This window comes from Micromys minutus (genome assembly GCF_963924665.1).
Source record: "Micromys minutus genome assembly, chromosome: 24".
Taxonomy (NCBI): Eukaryota; Metazoa; Chordata; class Mammalia; order Rodentia; family Muridae; genus Micromys; species Micromys minutus.
This window is the reverse complement of record NC_137959.1, coordinates 11,655,813-11,673,852: the sequence shown is the minus strand read 5'-3', so window position 1 is coordinate 11,673,852 and position 18,040 is coordinate 11,655,813. Positions and strand designations below refer to the sequence as shown.

The following is an 18,040-nucleotide window of genomic DNA, read 5'->3' as shown; positions in this document are numbered from 1 at the left end:
ACCACAATTTCCAACCCAGACTACTATGTCAAGAAAAACCACTGATTACAGTGGATAGGGGGGAAAGGAAAAATGCTTTCCATGATGAAAGCAGGCTACAGCAATGTATGAACCTGAAGCAAGCTCTACAAATACCGGAAGGAGTACTTGGGGTGGAAAGGAATGATAAACATGTTCAAGAAGCTGAGGAGAAAAAAAATGCTAGCATATTTTTTAAACAAATAAAGACTAAGAAAATGCCAAACACCACAAAAGTCAACAAAATTACAGGAACTAATCCACATCTTCCAGTAGTAATTTTGAATATCAATGGATCCAATTTACCAGACAAAAGGCAAAGAGATTAGATTCTAAAACAGGATCCCATTTACAAGGTGTTTCCAAGAAACACACAATACCACTAATGTAGACATCACCACAGGCTAAAAGGATGGGCAAAGGTTTTCCAAAAAAAAAAAAAAAAACCAGACCTAGAAAGGAGCTCAAATCATTATGTTAATACCTGACCTGCTGGTTGGTTTTTGTCACAACTTAACACAAACTAGAGTCACCAATGAGGAAACCCAGTTCAAAAATTGCCCCCATTAGGTTGGCCTGCAGGCATATTTGTGAAGCAATTTTTTGATTAATGATTGATGTGGGTGGGCTCAGTTACTGAGCAGAAGCAGGAAGCAAGCCAGTGAACATCACTCTTTTGTGTTTCTGCTTCAAGCTGCATCTTGAGATCCTTGATCAAGTTCCCTTGATTACAGGCTACAACCGTAAGCTAAAATAAATTTGTTTCTCCCCAGTACAATTCACTAGCCTTACTATGCTTTTCTCCTTATTTTAATTTTTCTCTCCACTCATAACTAATGTATTACTACACACAATTCTATTAATTTAATAGTTTTTTTGCTCCTCAACGTTGCTAGTACTTAAGAAGTAATTGTTTTGTATTTTATTATTACTTTATTTTCTTAATGGGTCCACCTTTAGGGAGTAATTGTTGTAGACAGTTTTCTTCTCTTAAAGGAGTCTTGGGAATAAAGCCTAGTGTTCTGACCACTGGTCTAACAGAGTAGGGTGCCTCTTCAACCTTTCTACAACCTCTTCAACATTGCAAACACATTCACTGAAAAAAGAAAGGTGACTTCATTTCTTAAAGTAAACAATGGTCTAACACAAAAGCACAGGTAACATAAGAAATCAAACAGTATGTCTCCCCCAAACCTACCAATCGATGAGTAACGTCCCCCACCAATGAGAGAAGCTTAGAAGAAAGGCCAGCAAAGCATTTAGAAAAATGTTAGTATGAGCAAAGAAATCAAAGAGGACAGAAAGTCCTGAAAGAATTGCAAAGGAACACAAACACCTGACTGGAGTAAGGGGACCGACACAGGGGGCAGAAGTAGAATTCAGTAATGAGAAAGATAATATGAAAAATCAAACTGAAATACCCAGAAATAAAATTTCAGTAAATCAAATTAAAATATCACTGGAAAGTATAGTGTGGAGTAGAAGGGGCAGGATATCAGGGCTTGAAGACAAGGTATAAAGATTGGGGGGAAAAAGTCAAAAGCAACAACAAATTATTATAAACATATGAAAAGAACACACAAGATCTTTGGGACATCCTAAAAAGGCCAAAACTACAAACTTTGAGCATAGACAAATTCCATCCCAAAGACATAGGAAGTATTTTTAATACAGTCATATTAAATCAGTCCAACCATAAAAAAAAAAAAACAAATCTAGAACAGAGACAAAGAACAGAGGCAGCGATGCCCTCTGGCGCCTGGGACTACCTTTTCTACACTCCATGTCGTCTCCCCGGCCTGGCCTGTTCCTGGTATAAGTGAAGACCTATGTAAAGGCCTTACACGGTTTGGAATCACTATAATCACATGCTATCAACTCCTTTGAAGACCAAAATTCATCAGGCACCGGAGGAGGAGGACATCATGGCTGGGGAAGGCCAAGAGCAGAGGCCTATCCCTGCTTACACACACATGTGCAGATGGACGCCATCAGCTCCTGCATCTCAGCCCCCTACTGATGTCCAATATGGATGTTTTTTTCTCTACCTATAACATGACTGCTCCACATTTTTCATGGAACAGAGACAACTTTGGACATAGCTGGAGCAACAAAATAAGTGGAATAATGTTTTGGATATGACTAAGCTTATCCCAAAGGTGGGCTGCTATCCCAAGTAAGCTGTGAACATTTCTCTCCTGTAAGAAAATGTTCTAGGAAGAAAAAGATGACTCGCTGGGTAAAAGAACTTATATCACAGCCTGATAACCTTACCTCAGTTAGAATGACTAGAACTCATGACGAATCTGAAGGATGGGTTGAATGTGATTGATAGTCTGCCTGAGGCCTTGAGTTTGGTTCCCAGTACCTATATCAGGCAGTACACAAATGTCTGTAACTCCAGCCCCAAGGTGTATGATACTCTCTTCTGGCCACCAGCATACATAACACACATGCGCGTGTGCACACGCATGCATACACACATGCACTCACGTGTGCACTAAGTAAAGTATAGTATTAAGACTTTAGGTAGTATCTAACTAAAGGTCAGCCAGGGACTGGTGGGATAGCTCAGTAGGTTAAGGTTCTGCCCCTAAACCTGAGTTTAATCCCCAGGACCCACCTGTTGAAAGAACTGGTTTCTGAAAATTGTTCTTTGACCTCTCAGTGGTGCTCACAATAAATAAGTAGAAAAATAGGTAGGTAGGTAGGTAGATAGATAGATAGATAGATAGATAGATAGATAGATAGATAGATAGATAGAGATTTCACCCAAGCCCAGCATGAATTTTTCTTAAGTTCATCCTGGAGGAAGGGCTAAGTTGAATGGAAACTTGGAGCTGATACAGGATCTTTACACTGCAATAAAGAAGGGAATAAGCCAAGACTGTTGAGTCTTGATGTGAGCTTGGTGAACAATCTCTTAAGTTACATTAACTCTTTCAACCTTTCTAACCAGCATAAAGATATACTTAACTTGGAGAGTTTTACTCACTCCCTGGGTGATACTAGAAATGAAAGTGGACCATTATCAGCCTGTAGGGTACCAAAAGAGCCAAGAAAAGAACAATTTGTTCTGTAAGGACAGAATTTACCCCTGAGATGCTTTCTGATTAAATGGGAAATGACTTAATTCAGTGAAGGTATTGAAAGGTACCCAGGGTTACAAGGGAATGCTGAGGTAGATTTTTACCCTTTGTTAAAAGATTTTGTTAGAAGAGTTTTATTAATATGACAAAATAGCTTAGGAGAGTCCAGGCCCCAGTACCACAGACAGGTGATATGGTGTAGGCTGTGAGGAGAAGTCAGACCATGAGATAGTGGCAGAGGGGGAGGCCCCCTTCTTATAAGTGAAGTAAAGCCACTTCAGGGTCAGACTGTGGGGAACCTTATATTTCTGGTTTATGCAGAAGCTTTGTAGAGAGGCCACACAATCAGGATCTGGCAATGAGCTGGGTTGGAGTCTGGCAATGTTTTCTAGTAAGCTCCGGAGGCGGTGTCAGAAGATTCAGGTACTCCTTGGTTCTGCTACCTGAGACCCCATGGGAGACCCTCAAGTCAAGTTTCAGGAACCTGATAGGGCACACAAGACATAAAATCTGCTGCAGGATTAGTTTAGAGACCTCCCTGACTCAAAGAGCCATAGCTACCAGTGACCCCAGGTGAAAGAGGCAGCCCCGTGCCTCCAGCTCTACTGGCTTGAAAGAAGGATAAGTGAGTAGATCCTGAAAAGAGCCAAGTTTGGGTTAAAATTCCCAGTGACTATCTGTTGCTCATTAACATATAGAGAAAGGAGTTTGGTGCCATCAGGGAGAGGGAATGCTGGGACTAAGGTCAGGTGCCTGCTTGTTTTAGGTCTCAACCTGCGTCATTGCAGAGTCTGATCAAAGGACCCTGAAGTGAGCGTTTCTAGATGTCATGTGATGCAGACTCAAGACCCACGGGAGGACACATGATGTTTGGAAAGAGCATAAACTGGACTCAACGGACAGCTTTGCGGTGCTTTGCTGGTCTTGCGTCTCCTCTGCTCTTCGCTTCCTTGAGAGGCACAGCAAAGAACTGGCGTCCCAGCTGGGCCTGGTTGCTGCTGCTGTTTTGCGGGAGTCCTGGCTGTTTCTGGTGATCATGCTGCTCCTGCTGAGTCACGTTTGCTATCCCAACACTCCTGAAGTGGACTGCTGCTATCCTGACAATGGAGACTGGAATCGCCCCCAAAGAACAACTTCTAAACAGGTCCACACCCCCTCCTTGTCCTGTTCACCATCTTTTCTCCCCGACCTTTGAACAGTGAGTTAGAAGGGGGGTCAAAGCATCTGAGAACCCTTATTAAAAGTAGGTTTTTGAAAAATATAAGCCTACAGAGCTCTTCTTCCAATCCCTCTCAATGCAATCATGCTGGGGAAAAAAAATAGAGGTACCCTAAGAAGCTATCTGTGTCCTTCCTTTAAGTCTCTGACTATTGAAACAACCTCTCAAAACTGGGATTTCTCTTCCGGGGTGTTGTGCTGGAGAAGGAAAAAACAAGAATCCTGATGCCAGGCGGAGCAGAAGCGTGTCTTCCGGGAAGAGATATTACATCATTCTGACAAGATCGTAAGTAGCCCAGGAGGTCCTCAAATTTGCTATATTGCTGAAAATGGCCATGAACCTCTGACCTTCCTGACTCCACCATCCCAATGCCAGAATCACAGGCACATGCAGTTTTATGTGGCATTAGGGGTCAGACCCAGAGCCTTGTACATGGAGAAATGTTAGGTTGAAATCGATGGGGCAGCATGAAGTAACAAGAAGCCAGCAGGCATCTCCAGAATCTGAATTCTTTAATCAGAACAACTGGGGGCTGAGGTCTCTCTATGGAACTGGCAACTGTACGCATGTGAGTGGAGAGCATTTGCAAATTTTACGGGTGGAAGATTTCACCGGCAGGTTAGCTCCCCTTCAGTCTCAAAGTGGTAGATCCCAGCAGAGGTTTGTACTCATCAAAACTTCCTAACAGCCCAGGTATCAAGTCGAGTTTCTCAGGCTACCTGAGGCTTTGGGGTCCTTAATCCTTCATTCTAGCAACTAAACTATATCTCCAGCCACCAAAAAGCTAAGCTCTGATGAATCAGAGCAGCATTCAGATCTGAAGGGGACTACAGATGTATGGGCTACAGGTTAATAAATTATCTATGAGCCATGATGGTGGTCCTAGCACTCAGGAAGCAAAGACAGATGGGTCTCTGTGAATTTGAGGCCAGCTTGATCTACACAGCAAGTTCCAGGCTAGTCAAGGCTACATAGTGAGACCCTTTCTCTAATAAAATAAAATAAAAATAAATCATCTATGGGAGCTGGAGAGATGGCTCAGAGGTTAAGAGTACTTGCTGCTAAACCAGGCTGTGGTGTTGGATACCTTTAACCCCAGCACTCGGGAGGTAGAGGCAGGTGGATCTCTGAGCTCAAGGCCAGTCTGGTCTACAGAGTGAGTTCCAAGACAGCCAGGGCTACACAAAGAGAGGATATCTTGAATAAATAAATAAATAAATAAATAAATAAATAAATAAATAAATAAATAAATAAGTAAATAAGTAAGTAAGTAAATAAATAAATAAATAAATAAGTAAGTAAGTAAGTAAATAAATAAATAAATAAATAAATAAATAAATAAATAAGAAAGATCACTTTCTGCTCTTACAGAGGACATTGGTTGGCTCCCAACAGCCACATGGCTGCTTACAGCCATCTGTAACTCCCGTTTAAGGGATCTGACACCCCCTACTGGCCTGCAGGGGCATTGCACACATAGCACAGGATTGACCTGGTAAATAATTCTACACGGAAGAAATGCAGCATCTTGTTTCCCCGACTCCAGCCTGAGAGTCAGATAGCGTGGCTGGAGACTAGCGTGGACCTTCCCCACCTTCCCCACCTTCCCCACCTTCCGCCACATGACTGATTCTCTCCTGATGCCCTACCAACCTGTCTCTCTAGGGAGCTGGGGCCTGAACTCCCTCAGAGCCCTGCCATGCTATTTGTCTGTCTGTCTGTCTGTCTGTCTGTGGTGTTAACAACTGTTCTTACAAACTTCTTAGTGCCCAGCAATGTACCTCAGTGCTCTCCTTAACCATCACCATATCCAAACCTAACAGCTAGGATGATGTAGAAGGTTTTCCAGGTTAGAAAAAAAGCCACAGAGAGCCCCTTGAATCCCTTAAGAATGGTGGAGGTATTCTGGCCATCCCATCTGAGTTTGGATTTTATTTTAAATGTGTTTGATATGGGGAAGTCCCTGTAAGCCACCTTGCAAAGTGGAATGGTGTTCTCTGTGAGAACGGAGGTGGTTTCTCATTATTCCTGCATAAAGCTCTCAATACACGTAAGGGAGACTAGGTTTGTGGGTGCAGTGGGTCGAATGAAAGTGGCCCCCACTGGCTCCTATGCCTGATACTTGTGCGGAGTCGGAGGATCCTCCGTAAGGAACACCCCAGTTATCCAGGTTGTGAATTCCATTGTAGCCCCAGAAAAGGACAATTTCGTTTAAATCAAATCTGGGGCTTTCCAAGCCTTCCTTTTCCTATAAGATCTATAGGGCAGGGAGGCCAAGGCTTAACATCCTGTCACCTGCAAACTGAGGAACATGGCCTGAGTTACTGCGGAGAGGAAGAGGAGCTGACGTCTGAACTCAGCTCTCTGCCTCTCACCTGGGGCACACTGAAGTAAGAAATGCAACTATGTGAGTCTAAGAAGAATCTAAAGCTGGGAGTTGTGCTGCCGCTTGCAACAGAGGTAACATAGAAAATGATTACAATTGTGAACTTCGGAGCAAGGGTTCCGTTGTGTGTCTGGTCTCTTGTTCTTTCCTTGACCAATGAAGAAATTGCTAATCTCTCAAGCCCAAGTCTCTCAAGAGCCCTAAAATGAAGATATGGCAGCGCCTACTTTGTTCTCTACTTAGAGACTTCAGTAAACTAGCCCATGCATGAGGAATGCTCAGCAAGCACCGTCATAAAAGAATTGGTTAATACTAGATCCAGGGCCCAGCCTTTCGAGATGGTAATACTGAGCTCTTGCCACAAGGTGGCACTGTGGCCTCTGTTACTTTTCCGATTCACTTTCCGCTTTTCTTTTTTTTTTTTTTTTTTTTTTTTTTTTTTTTTTTTTTTTTTTTCTCAAAATACAATGTCGGGCAAGGACAAAAAGACTCCGATTTTTTTTTTTTTAAAGAAAAAAGGGGGTAGTGTCCGGGTACTACAGCTCCAAACAAGACCCTCCTCATACACCACCTCAGAAGTACTGAGGCTCAGATGAGTTAGATGGCTCAGGTCATAAAAACACTTGTCTCATAAGCTGACAAACTGATTCAGTCTCTGGAACCCACACAGGAAAAAATCAACTCCACAGAGTTATCCCCTGCCCTACATACCCTAACCCACATCAGCAATCTGCCATTCGGTTGCTGTGTGAGTTCAAGAGCTGTTTAACCATTCTCTTCCTCTCAAAACTAAGAAGATAGGCGTGGCACACAGCTGTAGTCTCAACACGAATGAGTTCAAAGCCACCCTGGACTACAGAGTAAGACACCCCCCCCCCCTTATTCAAATAGCAAGACGAAATCCAGAAAACTAAAATAAGCCCTTTGGGTCCTAATAGTACTCGCTTCGGATGATGAAAACCACAAAGGCACTTAGTGGGGCATCTGGCACATGATAGGTGTCCAGGCACTATTGTGTGTGTTGAGTGTACAGTGAGGCTGTGAGAACCTCAGAGACAAATCTCTACTTTAGGAATCTCCAAATCCAATCAGCAGGGAGGGAGAAAAGACTACTAGGTAGGCCACTAACATGCCCACAGGGGAGATCTCCACCTGCAGCACAGCAAGGCAGACCCCACTGTAGTAACAGTATCTGACACACACACACACACACACACACACACGCACACACACAGAGCCTTATATTTAATACGCCTTAAACAGCTTAGTGGCTGAGCACTTCCAAACCTCCCATGGGTAACACACTCTCCCCTCCGATATTTTTGAATTATTACTTACTAAAACCTGTATTTCATCTTGGCCGCCCCAGCCCCAAGCCTGCAGCCCTCCAGGGCCACAATCCCCAACTCTTAAATGCTGGCTGTCTCTCTGTCCTGAACTTTTCAGACCTGATCTTTCTGCTTTCCTGGCTTGGTGGTTCCTTTTCTTTCTCTCAGTCCCCTTGCCTGAGAACAAAGTCCCTCCTCTGTCTCACTGCCCAGCCACTGGTCACTTTATTTACTAATTGAAACCCACTGGGGGCAGGGGTCCTCAGCCCCTTACATGCAGGAATCTCATGCAATTTGGGGTACCCAGTTAACATAATACAAGAGTTAAGCCAAATGCACAGCATCCCACCGCCTGCCGTTTTACTGAAGCCATCTGTCAGTACGCACCCAAGGATCCCAGAGAGAGCTGGATGAGGACTGGGACCCTGTCTGCCTCCAGTAACATGAGCTGACCACATGACCTCTATCATGTGACATTACATTTGTACGGTAAAGCCAATACAGACATATCTGCTACTTCCTCAACAGGGATCCAGCCCTGGAGGAAACGGCATGAGGTCTTGAGACAGAGTTGCCAGGCTAGGCTGTGAACGTGCCCGTTTTCAAGGATGAATGTATTGCACATTTTGCTTGCACGGGCACATTTTGACCCTAAGCTGCTGAGCCCACTCCTTCCCACTGTGGATAACATCTGTTCCACGGATTGAAGCATCTTTAAGCCCCATCAGGAGGTAAAGACCGATAGAAGTTAGCCTGTTTGTTTTGGGTTTGCATTTATTTCTCTGTTTGGTATGGGAAGCTGTACATGAGCCAGGACACGCCTGTAAAGGTCAGAGGTCAACCTCGTAGGGTTGATTCTCTTTGGTCCCAGGGATGGAACTCATCAGGTTTGGTGGCACTACCCATTGAGCCATCTTGTCAGCCCTTACAACGGTTCTTTTTTTTTTTTTTTTTTTTTTTTAGAATGTAGTTTCTTTTTTTATTTTTAGGATTAGTTATTACTAAATTTTTTAATTTTTTGGTTTTTTATTATTTTATATTGGATATTCTCTTTATTTTTTAAACAACTTTATTTTACAAAACAAAGATAAATGTACAGATTTTAAACTTTTTTTTGCTTAAAATTATACATTTTTGTCAGTACTTTTTTTTCAGATTTTAACATAATTTTTACATAAAACTATATGAATATATTTTTTAGTCAGTACTTGATTTTTTCAAGGTTTGATAGTATGCCTTGAAAACTTAATAGTTACAAAGAGCATAAAGTACATGGAGAGATGGCTCAGCCGTTAAAGGCTAGGCTCACAACCAAAAATGTACCTTACAACGGCTCTTACAAGGAAAGAGCGGTCGGGGTCCTGATGACTCGAGAACAAAAAGCTCCAAGACACACCCCAGAAGACAGACAGGAGGATGACTTTTGTAACTCTGTGTGAAAGGGGGGGGATGCATAATATCTGAAATTTTGTGTGTGCTTTAAGATTTTGAAAAGCCTTGAGAGGGCAGTGGCCAGGGGCTCGGGCGCGGGGACTGGGGGGACGCGGAGCCATGGCCCGCGCCGGCCGCTGGGGCGGATAAGACCCCGTCGCGCCGCGAGTGTGGGCCGGAGCGCCACAGGAGTGTGACGGGGCTGTAGGAGCTGGTGTGGCGGGTGCTGCACGCGCTCCTCCGTCCGCGCCGCACGCTCACCTCCAGCCTCCGCGTTCGCTTCGGCGCCTGGAACTGGATCTGGCGGCGCTGCTGTCCCCTCGCCTCCGCCGCGGTCCTAGCGCCTCTCGGCTTCACGCTCCGCAAGTCCCCGGCCGTCTGCAAGAACCGGCGTCATCACCGGCACCCGCACCGGGGACCCGGACCGGCCGCCACCCACCCCCGGCTGCGCTGGCGCGCGGACGGACGGTCCCTGCAGAAGCTGCCGGTGCACATGGGCCTGCTGGTCACCGAGGAAGTGCAGGAGGCCAGCTTCTCAGACGTCGCCAGCCTCGTGGTGTGGTGTATGGCCACGGGGATCTCCTACATCAGCGTCTACGACCACCAAGGTATATTCAAGAGAAATAATTCCAGATTGATGGATGAAATTTTAAAACAACAGCAGGAACTTTTGGGCCAAGATTGTTCCAAATACTCACCAGAGTTTGCAAATAGTAAGGACAAAGACGATCAGGTTTTAGATTGCCCTTCGGAAGTGAAGGTGCTGACCCCAGAAGATGGAAAAGCAGACACTGTGAGAGCTGCCCAGGACCTTTGCCAGTTAGTAGCTCAGCAGCAGAGTAGGCCCGCAGATCTGGATGTAGATCTGCTGGATTAGTTCACATGGTTTTCCTGATCCTGACTTGGTGTTGAAGCTTGGTCCTGTGGACAGCACGTTAGGCTTTCCTTCCTGACAAATCAGATTGACTGAGATCATCTCTTTGCCTTCTCACCTAAACATCAGCTATGAGGTCTTTTTCTCCGCCCTTCGGCAGTATGCAGCTTGTGAACAGCGTCTGGGAAAGTAATGGTCCCTGGTTGCATAATTTGACTTCAGGCTATTGGAGAAAAGGACCCAAGTGACCCTGATGTTTACAAAGTACCTATAAAACCCTGTACACACCTAAAAAAAAAAAGAAAAGAAAAGCCTTGAGACCAGTCTGGTCTACATGGTGATACCCTGTCTCAAAATAAATAATTTTTAAATGAAAACTATCTATGCACATAAAAAAAGAAAGACTGGAGGGATGGCTCAGTGGTTAGGAACACTAGCTGCTCTTGCAGATGGCCTGGGCTTGGTTCCCAAAACGAACCACCTGAACTCCAGTTCCAGGGAACTCAGTGCCCTTTTCTGACCTCTGAGAGAGAGAACCAGGACTGCACATGGTGGACGTGCCCATTAGAAACTAAATAAATAAAATTTCATTCATTCAGATCCATTCAGAAAAACAAAAGTGGGAGACATGATCACCCGTGTCGGCGTGGAGTCCACAAGTGTCGTGGAGGACCAGAGGATGAGCAAAGCCTGCTAACGGATTCCTCTATTGTAACTAACAGAAGCCACACATACAGAAGCCCCACCCCCACCACTGTCAGATGCACCTACGGTGGTACGCAGCACCACTGAATACACTGTAACCGGCAGAGGGGTTGTGCACTTTTGGCTTGTTTATTCTGCGGGATGTTGTCATTCTAAGGTCTTGTGTTTTCGTCACACGTATGCGTGTGTGGATGGGTATACACACATGTGTAGGCAGGTGCCCATGGATTCCCAACAGGGCACTAGATTCCCCAGAACTGGAGTGACAGGAAGTTGAAAGCCACCAGACATGGGCGCTGGGAACCCAACCTGGGTCCTCTGCAAGAGCAGTGTGCCTCCTTAACTGCTGAGCCATCTCTCCAGACCCATAAATGTTGCTTCCGTTTGGAGACAAGGTCTCTCTGAGTAGCCCAGGCTAGCCTCAAAGTGAAACTCTTTCAGCTGCACTCCAGAGAGCTATTGGTATGCCCAGCTTTATGGAGATTTTTTTCCCATTAATTTGTTTATTCATTTTATACCTTCATTTTACATCTGCACCACAGCCCCCTCCCCTCCTCACATTCTCCCCCTCCTGTAGAAACCTCCCCATCTCCTCTGAGGAAGAGGAGCACCCACTATCACCACCAACAACCCACCGGGGCACAGCAAATCGCTGCAGGACTAGGTACATCCTCTCCCACTGAGGTCAAACAAGGAAGCCCAGTTAGAACAGGATCTACAGGCAGGCAACAGAGTCGAGCACAGCCCTGATCCGGTGGTTGGGGGACACACATGAAGACCAAACTGCACCTCTGCTACATATGCGCAGAGGGCCTAAGGCCAGCCTGTGTGTGTTCCTTGGTTCCGTTTCTGGGACCGCCCGAGGGTCCAGGTTAGTTGATGCTGCTGATGTTCTTGTGGAGTCCCTGTCCCCTCTGGGTCCCTCAATCCTTCCCATGTGTTTTTTCAACCGTGTAAGTATATTGCCATGTGTTGAGTGTGTGTGTGTGTGTGTGTGTGTGTGTGTGTGTGTGATATGTATGTTTGTGTGTGTGATGTGTGTGTTTGTGTATGTGTTTGTATGTATGTGCTTGTGTATGTGTGATGTGTGTGTTTGTGTGTGTGTGTATTGGTATATGTGTGTATGTAATGTGTGTATATTTGTATGTGTGATGTGTATGCTTGTGTGTGTGATGTGTGTGTTTGTATATGTGTGTATGTGATGTGTGTATATTTGTATGTGTGTGTGTGTGTTTGTGTATGTATGCATGTGTCTGTATGTGTGTGTGTGTTTGTATGTATGTATGTGAGAGTGTGTGTTTGTATATGTGTGTATGTGATGTGTGTATATTTGTATGTGTGTGTTTGTGTATGTATACATGTGTCTGTGTGTGTGTGTGTGTTTGTATGTATGTATGTGAGAGTGTGTGTGTTTGTGTGTTACTAGGAAATAAACTCAGAACCTTATACTCAGTGCACTTTGCTGCTAAGCTACAGCCCTAGCCCTTGGCTTTGTGCGACGGCTCCTTTTGTAGCTAAGGCTACCCTTGAACTTATTGGCCTCCAGCCTGAGTATCTAGAGTTCTGGGATTTCAGGCACGTACCACAGTGCCCATGTACACTGATCTTTTTTTTTATCTTAATTGTTTTATTTGTTTACTTATTATTGGAGAGGATCTTGCCATAATATATCATTGGAGCTCAGAGGACAATTTTGTGAAGTGGTTCTCTGTTTGCTTGAAGGAGCTAAATGCGACCTCCCTCTATGGCGGAAGGAAGGAAGGGTGTTTATGTAGGCCAAAGAGTCGAATCCCACGGATCTCAAAGTACAGGTACAATGCCTGGCGTGGGTGCTGGGACTCAAACTCCGCTCCTCTGTAAGGGCCGCAATGCCCTTAGCTACTGAGCCATCTCTCTAGTCAGCAGCTCTCCTCATACCCAGGGGCACCAGCTTGGGTGTAGAGATGCGGGAGTAAAGAAAGGTTGTCCCACAGTGTGCAGCGACTCGACAGATTTTCCCAGGTTTGGCTCAGAAGCTAGACTTAGATTCTCCCCGGATCAGAGCGGCAGTGGCGTGATGCAACCAGCAGGTGGCGCCAAGGGCGTAGACGATCCAAAGCAGAAGCGTCTCCTTCGCTGTTACTCACTAACTGATAAGCTATGATGTGCAAAATCCTGTAAGATGTTCTTTTCAGCCTCTAGCTCCGAGTCTGAGCCCTACATTGGCAGGAGGGGAAAAGAGGAAGAGAACTGAAATATCCTCCTTCAAGAAACTGTCAGATAAACACAGCTCGTGCCTATACCCTGAGCAAGGGAAATTCTGTAAGTTCAATCCAGCCTGAGCTACCTCGCCAGTTCCAGGCCAGCCTGGACTACAGGAGGAAATTTTGTGTAAAACAGAAAAACAAACAAACATCAATGCCACCACCCATCCCACCTCCCTCCACCCTACCCCCCCCCAAAAAAAAAAACAGAAATGAGGGGTTTGGCTTGGTCTGAGCCAATTAACTACAGGATAGGCAAAGCCAAGCCTCTTAGCATGTGAGCCATCCCTTAAACCTGAGTGTGTTTTTTTCCAAAGGTTACACATAATTAGCCCAGTGCTCATAATGCACAAGGTCCAGAATCACCAGCTAGAGAGGAGGTGGGTACACTATTATCCTAGCCACTGCAAAACAGAAGGAATCTTGGTGGTAACCTGGTAGCTCTGAGCTGGGCCTTCCTGCCTCATCTCGTGTGAAGGCTTCAGGAAGCCTCCGTTATTTTTACTAGGAAGCTTAAGGGGAAGGGTGGAGACCCGGCATCCTGTGATCCTGCCTGATCCTGACATCTTAGGCCAAGTGTTCTAGCACCTTAAGGGGGCGTGTTCCTTACCCCAGCCACCCCACACCACATGCTTTCACCTCTTTCCTTGCTGCAGTGGAGGTGACCTGTGTCTGGAGCTGGAGCAGGACAATAGGAAAGACACAAGTGTCCTGGGAAGGGACAAGGAGGTGCTAGTGACCCTTTACTAACCACCTCAGGAGCCCGAGCCATCAAGGTTAGGTCTTGGGAAGCAAAGCACTGGGCTATGGGGAGCACACTTCACTCTTGTCTTGGTTTCTCAGCCGAAGAGGAGTCAGGTGAAATCCCGCAGCAAATGCTCTGCTGCAGGGTCCCCTCTGCCCCAGACTCAGGGCTGCTGCAGGGAGCTCACCTTCAGCACCTCCAGTCTCTTTTAAGAATAGTTGGGATTTGTTGTCTGTCTCTCATGTCCCAGGCATGTAGGACTGTATAGCCCCTTATCCTACAGGTCACAGGTCTCGGTCCTAAGGAACCAACAAACCTCTGCCTCCTCAGTTCTACAGGGAAGTCCTGAATGTTGCAACAACATCCTGTGCCGGTTCCGACTGTCACTTCCTAGTCCTGAGGGTTCCAGGTGAGGTACTTGATTGCTTTGAGCCTCTGTTTCTTTGTCTGTAAAATGGGTATAATCCCACCTTCTAAGAGTTGGTGGGGCCAAACGAGTTCACTCAGATAAAGTTGTAGGTACTAGCAAATGCTCCAGGCCCTCCCCGGGCAGTTCCTCTGATGCAGAAGTATCTAGGGGGGAAAAAAAACAAAACTAAATGTATATCTGTGCTCAGGGAACACAGTTTGCTTTTTATTGATGTGATAAAGGCAATGACTAAAAGAAAATTGGGAAGGAATTATTTATCTAACCCTAAAATTCCCAGGTCCTGCTCCGTCGCAAGGAAAGTCAGAGCGGGAGCTGGAAGTTCTTCCCAAAGGAAGGAACTGAAGCAGAGGCCATAGGGGTCTGCTTTTTATCGAGCTCCTTGCAGTTTCTTTGCTCAGCCTGCTTTCATCTCAGGACCACCTCCCAGTGATGCCATGGCCCACAGGGCTGGGCTCTCTCACACCGATCATCATGGAGTCAAGAAAATAACCCAGAGACTCACCAGTAGGCCAATCTGAAGGAAGATTTCCTCAGTTGAAGTTTCTTCTTCCCACTGGCCTAAGTTGTAAAAACAAACTAATGAACGAACAAAGCTAACGGGTATCTGGGGTGGGGAGACGCATATGTGCTGTCTACCCAGGAAAAGCTCTCCGCACCTTCCCAGGGCATATGGAGTTTTCTACCTTCTACATTACAGACAATGCCTTATTTCTGCTCCCCTTCCAGGCAGATGTGTTCAGCCCGTGTCAGTGCCTATACACCACAGGCTACATGTGAAGTTCGCCATGTGAGACTCGAAGGTGACCAGGATGGCTATTCTTGGCTGTCAACTTGACCACATCTGTAGTTAACTAAAGCCCAAGTGGCTGGGCACACCTGTGAGGGATCTTTTTTCTTAATTAAATCTATTGCCGTGGGAAGACCCACCCTAAATCCAGATATGATTTATGTATTTATTTATCTTTATACTATAGAATAGAGTTTATTCAGGGCATGGGGGGAGGTTGAGAGGGTAGTAGAAACAGAGAAAGGCAGAGAGAGAGAAGAGAAGAGGAGGTTGCTCATGACATGGAAAGAGATGGGGGAGGGGAGGGGGCTGGAGAGGAAGAGACAAGAGCACAGAGCAAGGAGAGCGTCCACAGGAACACAGACTCTTGCAGACACCTTGGAGAACTCCTTGTCACCGTGTCCACCCCAGACGGCATCCAAGGCATACAGCTCTGGTCTCTGCCACCTCTCAGTACCCCTTGATGTCCTTCCTCACCCAACTGCAGGTTCAAACCTCTTGCTGCTCTTCAGGCACATAGAGGCCATCACAGCCCCACCTCCTCTGCCTCACAGTCCTCTCCAATGTCCCTCCTGTCTACCCCGAAGGCCCCTTTCCTGAACCAGGAAAGCCAGAAACAGGCGAGCACATCTGTGTCTTTCCATAAAGTCGGAGTTTACTAAATGACAGTAAATTTACAAGGGACAGCATTTGTTTAAATGGCAGATACTTTCACCTGCTTTAGTAAGCTGTCCTGGTGAATGATTAATTTCTAATATTAGCTTTCACTGTACACAGCACACCGTAAACACATCTATTTGTCTTTCTATGTGTTTATGTGGTTTAGAGAATGAATAAAAATTACACACACACACACACACACACACACACACACACACACACACACACAAGATCCCTACAGAAAGGATCCACCCCAAAGGAAGAAACCGTTGCTATGGATTCAAGGCTGCACGAGAGGTAGGCTTAACAGAAAAGATAGCCGCAGCTGTGGGGACAAAGGGCATACCTAAGCAACAGTGCGAACCCCAGGTCTGTGTCAAGCAGGTACTTGAGTAGGTGACCATTGCAGACCACAGCAACAGCAGGGACCAAGCTGAGGTTAGGCCCCAGTGACGGTGTTTTTGCCTGTCTGTCCCTGACACAACCTCTGTCCGATGACAGATTTGTGAGGCTGCTGTCATCCCAATAATAGAGACTGTACAGGGTTTCGATGGGAGTCACACTGTCCTGTGGCTGGTGTCTGATAAGTTCTCGAGCCTGGTTTTCCTGATGTGACCTGATTTGTGTCTGTGTGGCCCCTGCAATCTTAGCTCACCCTGATAATCGTATAGGTGGGACCCTCTCTGCTCGAGGTCATTTATCAGTCTATGCTGAGTGGCACCGGACAACACTGTGTCGGCCCGCCCTCGAAACGGAGTTAAAGGTTTGCTTGTCCAATGGGCAAGGCCCAACCTGAGAACTCACTGTTTGAACATAATATAAGGTAGAGTACGCAGGGTACTGAGTATCTCAGCAGTACTATTTGAGCCTTTCTACTGTGAGGAATAGCCTCCTTCTCCAGTCCCCATAGTTAGCATGCCTCTAGTGGCCCCTCCCCTCTCCTGGGAAGACTGAGGTCTTTATGCCCGGGCTCCCCCAAAAGCTACTAAGTCACTTAGGATGGCAGATTTAGCCTCCTCCTTGTGGGAAACCAACCTACCTGCACATTAAATCTTCTCTGCACTCGGTTCATGGACGGGACTTTCTATTTGCCCAGGAGGGCTCTGGAAAAAGAAGTAGGTGGAAGGCATCCATATGTGCCCGTCATTTCTCTCTCTGATTCACAAGGTCACTTTAGTCACACCCTCTACCTTTACCAGGTAGACACGTAGTACCTGTCTGGGGTTTGAATCATTCTCTCAGTGGGTTATACATTGGGTTAAGGTTTTTTTTTTTTTTTTGGTTTTTGTTTCTTGGTTTGGGGGTTTGGGGTTTTTGTTTGTTGTTTGCTGTTGTTGTTGTTGTTTTGTTTGTTTTGTCAATTTTAAGCAAAAGGTCTTTAGGAATGGTGGCCACAGCAAGGATATGAGCTCAGAGAGTTACAGGCCCACCAGACAACAAAAGTCTCTACTCTTAAAGGTTTCCAAGAAAAAGAGCAGTGGGTGTCCTATGCCATAAGGGAGCAGCAGGTTTAGCTAACATATGACCTGTGCTCCCTAGCATTCATAAAAGAAGTCACAGAGATGCTGGATAGGGAAGAAGGACAAGTTCATGTCCTTGGACCTTGTTTGCCCATGTGGTTGGGTTTATTCCCTGAAAAGTCTCAGTTTGAGGCTCCAGTGAGGACAGTGATTCAGGTTGACCTTTTGAATAAGAGACTTTAGAAGAGTTATTAGCACCAAAAAAGGCAGAGTGGCAGAGGCTCTGAGAAAAATGGGGAGATCAGGCCCACGAGACAGAGTGGGATCCCCTCTTACAGGTTACAGAAGAGAGTGGGGTTTCTGTGCGGTGAAGTTGATGAGTCCACAGACCTGTTTTCAGTCAGACTGTCTCTAAATCCTAGGTGGCAAAGGTAGAGGAGGGACAGAGGGAGTAATCAGTTAACGGTGACTTAGAGGTCTTGCTTAGTAGCACACTCATGTCTCTTTAGAACATATTCATTCTGTCAGACAATCCTGCTAGACGACTGGGAAGTGTTATCAACTAGAGTATTACCACAGACATAGTGAACACTACTATTTTACTCAATTAGTTGCCATGGATACTTGGTCAAAGTACTCTCTACTACGAGATGATCCCAAGAACT

The 18,040-nt window shown here is 45.8% G+C and overlaps 1 pseudogene across 1 annotated transcript in view; it reads left to right on the top strand.

Moving 5' to 3' along the window:
* Window positions 1-10,538, top strand: part of LOC308435909 (dehydrodolichyl diphosphate synthase complex subunit Nus1-like) — a 106,058-nt pseudogene extending 95,520 nt beyond the window's left edge. Inside the window, exon 3 of the transcript in view lies at window positions 9,680-10,538. The product of the transcript in view is annotated as a dehydrodolichyl diphosphate synthase complex subunit Nus1-like (transcript). The remainder of the gene's footprint in view (window positions 1-9,679) is intronic.
* The last annotated feature ends 7,502 nt before the right edge of the window (window positions 10,539-18,040 follow it).